Source organism: Oncorhynchus kisutch, linkage group LG30 (genome assembly GCF_002021735.2).
Source record: "Oncorhynchus kisutch isolate 150728-3 linkage group LG30, Okis_V2, whole genome shotgun sequence".
Taxonomy (NCBI): Eukaryota; Metazoa; Chordata; class Actinopteri; order Salmoniformes; family Salmonidae; genus Oncorhynchus; species Oncorhynchus kisutch.
In genome coordinates this window covers 38,995,663-39,002,308 of record NC_034203.2, presented here as the reverse complement: position 1 = coordinate 39,002,308, position 6,646 = coordinate 38,995,663, and positions in this window count along the sequence as shown.

The following is a 6,646-nucleotide window of genomic DNA, read 5'->3' as shown; positions in this document are numbered from 1 at the left end:
AGGAAGGGAATCATGTTGCCGGTGTGGTGTCGAGCTAATGGCATTTGAGATACTGCCACCTGCTGGAGTGGAATATATTATATAGCAGCAGTATGGCTCTGATCATGATGATGAGTCTTTCAGGCCTATGTTTTGATAACATAATTGAGCACAAAATTGAAATGTGCTTTTTTTTGTCATGCAAAGCTAATTTGCCTTGTAATGCAGCACAACAGTTTGACAATTGAAATAGTTTATTGTACTTTTGTACAGGTATTGTGCAGGTACTTCTCTGTTGAAGATTGCTGAGAAAGTAAGAGTACTGTTCATGTCACAGGTTTGTACTACTAAACCTATTTATTTCATGAAATGTAGAATAAGTAAAAGCACATGCAATATTAAATAAAATAAATATCAAAGTACACTGTAAACTCTGTGACATTCACATACAATTCATCATAGATATCACACAACTGCAATTGTCCTGTTCCACCATACACGATCCTTTACAGATAATCAAACATCAGTAGTATCCCCACTCAATCTGTGAAACACAATAATATCATAACATTCTCATTTCAATAATAGCCCTTTCAGATTTATTCTGAGGACAACTTAAAGAGAGATAGTAAAAACTACAGTCAAAGACATCCCAAACAATAGGACCTATTATAATGTTATAATGTCTCTTATAATGTCAAAAGAGGAAAAACTCCCTTGCATTTCTTCTCCTCCTCCTCCTCCTCCTCCACTACTCTCCATCATCATTCCCCACATTTCTCCTCCTCCTCCTCCACTACTCTCCATCATCATTCCCCACATTTCTCCTCCTCCTCCTCCTCCACTACTCTCCATCATCATTCCCCACATTTCTCCTCCTCCTCCTCCTCCACTACTCTCTTTCATCATTCCCCACATTTCTCCTCCTCCTCCTCCTCCTCCACTACTCTCTTTCATCATTCCCCACATTTCTCCTCCTCCTCCACTACTCTCCATCATCATTCCCCACATTACTCCTCCTCCTCCTCCACTACTCTCCATCATCATTCCCCACACTCCTCCTCCTCCACTACTCTCCATCATCATTCCCCACACTCCTCCTCCTCCACTACTCTCCATCATCATTCCCCACACTCCTCCTCCTCCACTACTCTCAATCATCATTCCCCACACTCCTCCTCCTCCACTACTCTCCATCATCATTCCCCACACTCCTCCTCCTCCACTACTCTCAATCATCATTCCCCACACTCCTCCTCCTCCACTACTCTCCATCATCATTCCCCACACTCCTCCTCCTCCACTACTCTCCATCATCATTCCCCACATTACTCCTCCTCCTCCTCCACTACTCTCCATCATCATTCCCCACACTCCTCCTCCTCCACTACTCTCCATCATCATTCCCCACACTCCTCCTCCTCCACTACTCTCCATCATCATTCTCCACATTCCTCCTCCTCCTCCTCCTCCTCATCATTCCACACATTCCTCTCTCCTCCTCAGCTCCCACTCTCTTTCCCTCCCAGTCCCACACCAGGCAGGATTCTGATGATATTGCTCTTGGTATGCCAGCTGTTGAAGCAATTGGGGTTGAGGTGCCAGGGCTGTAGGGACGGCAGGTGGAAGCCTGCTAAGAGCTCCCTCTGATTAGGGTTTGAGTTCCCAGGAGGAGGGGGAACAGAGAGGAAGGGGCCCCAAAGAGGGCAACGGGATGGGCTTCGGGAGGCAGTACGGCAGAAGGTGAGAGGCTGACCGACTGGAAGGCTGTCGATAAAGAGGAACACAAACAGACAGTCAAACACACATTGATGTACATAAAAAGATGTCAGACATCTTAAACACAAGAGGCCGTATGTAGGGGCTGTACGTATCAACACAATATTTTGCTGTAACTCTTATGTGGATGAATATTTGTTGGTCTGATGTGATTAATAAGGAGCATCCAGATGCTGCATTTGATTAATTTATGACATTCCTGCTTCCAATTATGAATAAACATGCCACTGACAAGAAACTGACTGTTAGAACTGTTAAGGCTTCATGGATTGATGAGGAATTGAAAAACTGTATGGTTGAAAGAGATGGGGCAAAGGAGTGGCTAATACACTATATATACAAAAGTATGTGGACACCCCTTCAAATGAGTGGATTCGGCTATTTCAGCTACACCCATTGCTGACAGGTCTATACAATTGAACACACAACTGTCATGACGTTGGCCTGGGGGGTAGGTTTATGAAAGTCATAAAAACCTCTTCCCCCCTTTTTCCTCTCTACCCTACTGAGGTTACATTTGCAAACCCCTTGGTTAACATACAGATTCTGAGAACGTCAGAGTGGGGGGAAATGAACTATATTCTGGTAATCCGACCAATGGAACATATGCGGTGGTACTTAATGAATATGATGTCAGTTCGGTTGTCATCGGAGACATTCTCATCAATGATAAGATGACAAACTCTACAGTGGAAAGTCTACACATCAGAGTTATCGGATTCACATGGAATTGTTGTTCAATTTAAATGTTTGAATATGAAATTATTTGTAATGGGATGAAATGTGATTTTAGCTTCTAAAATGTGAGATGTGGGTTTTCATAAGATATTGCTGCTCACTCAGTGGCTGCCCACGTGAAGAGACAGGTTGTAAACTGTGACACACACCCCTTTTCTCCCTTCCTGTATAAAGCCTTGACGACAACATAACTTCCTGTTCCGATGAGGTAGGATGACGATCCTATGTCAGAATGGTTCAGAAAATTGCCTCTGGAGGCAATGTCAGCACAAGAACTGTTAGTCGGGAGCTTCATGAAATGGGTTTCCATGGCCGAGCAGCCGCACACAAGCCTAAGATCACCATGCGCAATGACAAGTGTCGGCTGGAGTGGTGTAAAGCTTGCCACCATTGGACTCTGGAGCAGTGTAAACTCGTTCTCTAGAGTGGTGAATCACACTTCACCATCTGGCAGTCTGACGGACGAATCAGGGTTTGGCGGATGCCAGGAGAACGCTACCTGCCACAATGCATAGTAAGGAACAGAAGAGGGACATTCTGGACCAGCTGGGAGTCCAAAAGTAAGAGGTCCATTTCAAAGCCCTACATCCTTATATGAGATGAGTGAGCTAGTAGGAATATGGTGCCATTTGATACAACTTGAGATAAACAGGGGATATACTGACCTGGTGACAAGGTGGATACCCTTGGTAGTTGACCAGGATCAGTTTACTGAAGTTAGTCTTGTAGGTGAATCTCCCCACCGGGCACAGACATGAATTTCAACATCTATTCCACATTGGTTCAGTGTAATTTCATTGACATAAGTACCTGATGGCATTAAGGAGTAACAGTAGTACTGAACCTGAGTGAGTGTATCTATGGGAACAACAGTATTATTGAGACTGTACCAGAGTATGTGTATCTATGGGAACAACAGTAGTATTGAGACTGTACCAGAGTATGTGTATCTATGGGAACAACAGTAGTATTGAGACTGTATCTGAGTATGTGTATCTATGGGAACAACAGTAGTATTGAGCGTTTCTCCATGTAGGTATAGTGAGTGTGTCACCTCACCTCATTGTGCTCTGCTCAGCTTGTCATAGTTCATGTGGGGTTTCTCTCTTCCCACTGCCTCGCCAGCCTCTCAGCTTGACAGCCGGGACAAAAGGTCAGGAGGATCAGTCAAAGTAAACGTACACACACAGGGTGAATCTCCGCTCCAGTCATTACCACGAGCCCGTCCTCTCCAATTAAGGTGCCACCAACCTCCTGTGGTGCTGACAGTATGTCATTTCTATGTAATAAAAGCATATTTTATTGACAATCTAAAGTGGGACCCTTACTTTAATTTATTAGTAATGAATTATTTTAGGTGGTAGATCAGATTTAATATTGCGGAAAGATTGTAGCTTCCATCAATGTAATTGACTGCCTCATTTCCAATCTAAAGTGGGACCCTTACTTTAATTTATTTGTAATTAATTATTTTAGGTGGTAGATCAGATTTAATATTGCGGAAAGATTGTAGCTTCCATCAATGTAATTGACTGCCTCATTTCCAATCTAAAGTGGGACCCTTACTTTAATTTATTTGTAATTAATTATTTGAGGTGGTAGATCAGATTTAATATTGCGGAAAGATTGTAGCTTCCATCAATGTAATTGACTGCCTCATTTCCAATCTAAAGTGGGACCCTTATTTTTATGTTTGCTCCAATATGGTAATGAGAGAGATCCTATGGGGAAGGTGCAGTTACACTGCATCTGTAAAATATCTTCATCACCATCTTCATCATCATCATCATCACACTGAAGTCAGATATTCAAAAATACCTGTAAAGTTGTTTAATAATCCATTTGAGCTCCTCTGTTATAATGTAACACAGATATAATCCTTTTTACAAATGCCAAACCCTCCTATTCAGTTCATATATCTTCACGGCGAAGCAATGGGATTGAGTCGTTCCTTGTTGAATGGCCTCCGATAATGCCGCTGAACCATCACGTGGTATTAGTAGTTAAATGTGAATTTAACGATGTCCAAATGCAGCACGACAAAACACACAAAAGTTATTGTGTGTTGTTAAAACAGGGTATGGCGTCGTTCCTGGTTAAAGGACGAGTGTATGATGAACAAATCAACCTCTTTCCCCGACTCTCCATCCTCTCTCCCTCCAAGCCACTCCTGCTCTCCTTCTATCTACCATCATCCCTCATTTCCCTCCTACACCTAATTTCTCATCCTTGTACATTAACAGAGATAGCTCAAAGTGAGTAAGAGTGAAGGAATATGAGAGAACTGTGTGTATGATTCAGGGTAATGATTCCATAGTGTATATGATTCAGGGTAATGATTCCATAGTGTATATGATTCAGGGTAATGATTCCATAGTGTGTATGATTCAGGGTAATGATTCCATAGTGTGTATGATTCCATAGTGTATATGATTCAGGGTAATGATTCCATAGTGCAGCCTACCACCCTGCATCCCACTGCTGGCTTGCCTCTGAAGCTAAGCAAGATTGGTCCTGGTCGGTCCCTGAATATGAGATTAGATGGTGTTGGAGGGCCAGTAGAAGGCACTCTTTCCTCCAGTCCAAAAACAATAAGATATACAGTGTGTATATATGCCCCAGGGAAATGATTGGGGACATTGCCCTGTGTAAGGTGTTGTCTTTCAGATAGGACGTTGAACAGGTGTCCTGACTCTCTGTGGTCACTAAAGATTCCATGGCACTTATTGTAAGTGGGGTGGTTAGAGCATTGGACCAGTAACTGAAAGGTTGCTGCATTGAATCCCTGAGCTGTCAAGGTAAAAATCTGTCATTCTGCCCCTGAACAAGGCAGTTAACCCACTGTTCCCCTGTAGGCTGTCATTGTAAATAAGACTTTTTCTAAGTGACTTGCCTAGTTAAATAAAGGTAAAATAAGAGCAGGTGTGTTAACTCCAGCGTCCTGGCTAAATTCCCAATCTGATCATCCCCAGCTTCCAATTGGCTCATTCATCGCCAGTATTTATACCCCAGGTTGTTGCTGTATTTGTGAATGGGTTCTCAGTCAACTTACCTGGATAATTAAGGGTGAAATAAAATATCAAATTCAGAGTAATGATTCTATCTATGGTGTATATGATTCAGGGTAATGATTCTATCTATGGTGTATATGATTCAGGGTAATGATTCTATCTATGGTGTATATGATTCAGGGTAATGATTCTATCTATGGTGTATATGATTCAGGGTAATGATTCTATCTATGGTGTATATGATTCAGGGTAATGATTCTATCTATGGTGTATATGATTCAGGGTAATGATTCCATAGTGTATATGATTCAGGGTAATGATTCCATAGTGTATATGATTCAGGGTAATGATTCCATTATGTATTTGAATGTTTTGCAAGACAGGAAAATGGTCCAATTCACACAATTATCAAAATAACACATGGCCATCCCTTCTGCCTCTGATCTGGCAGACTCACTAAACACAAATGCATCTTCTTTAAATGATGTCTGAGTGTTAGAGTGTGCCCCTGGCTATCCATACATTTTAAAAACAAGAAAAGGGTGCAGCCTGCTTTGCTTAACATAATGGATGAGGGAATGTATGATGTACAGGATGGGGGGGTCATATACAGACAATGAGTTTAGTGGGACTGTCAATTCTCATCATGTGTGTATGGGAGGCAAAGTGTGAGTGAGAATCTGTGTGTTTAACAGGACCTAGCAGAAGGGCTAGCGAGCTAAAGATGGGGTGGCAGTGTAGCCTAGTGGTTAGAGCATTGGACTAGTAACTGAAAGGTTGCAAGTTCAAATCCCCGAGCTGACAAGGTACAAAATCTGTCGTTCTGCCCTTGAACAGGCAGTTAATCCACTGTTCCTAGGCCATCACTGAAAATAAGAATTTGTTCTTAACTGACTTACCTGGTAAAAAGACAATGCCCTCTGAGCTAAAGACTATTTATTTATTTAACTAGGCAAGTCAGTTAAAATTCTTATTTTCAAGGATGGCCTAGGAACAGTGGATTAACTTGTTCAGGGGCAGAACGACAGATTTTTACCTTGTCAGCTCAGGGATTTGATCTTGCAACCTTTCGGTTACTAGTCCAACGCTCTAACCACTAGGCTACCTGCCACCCCAAGACTAAAGATAATCAAATCAAA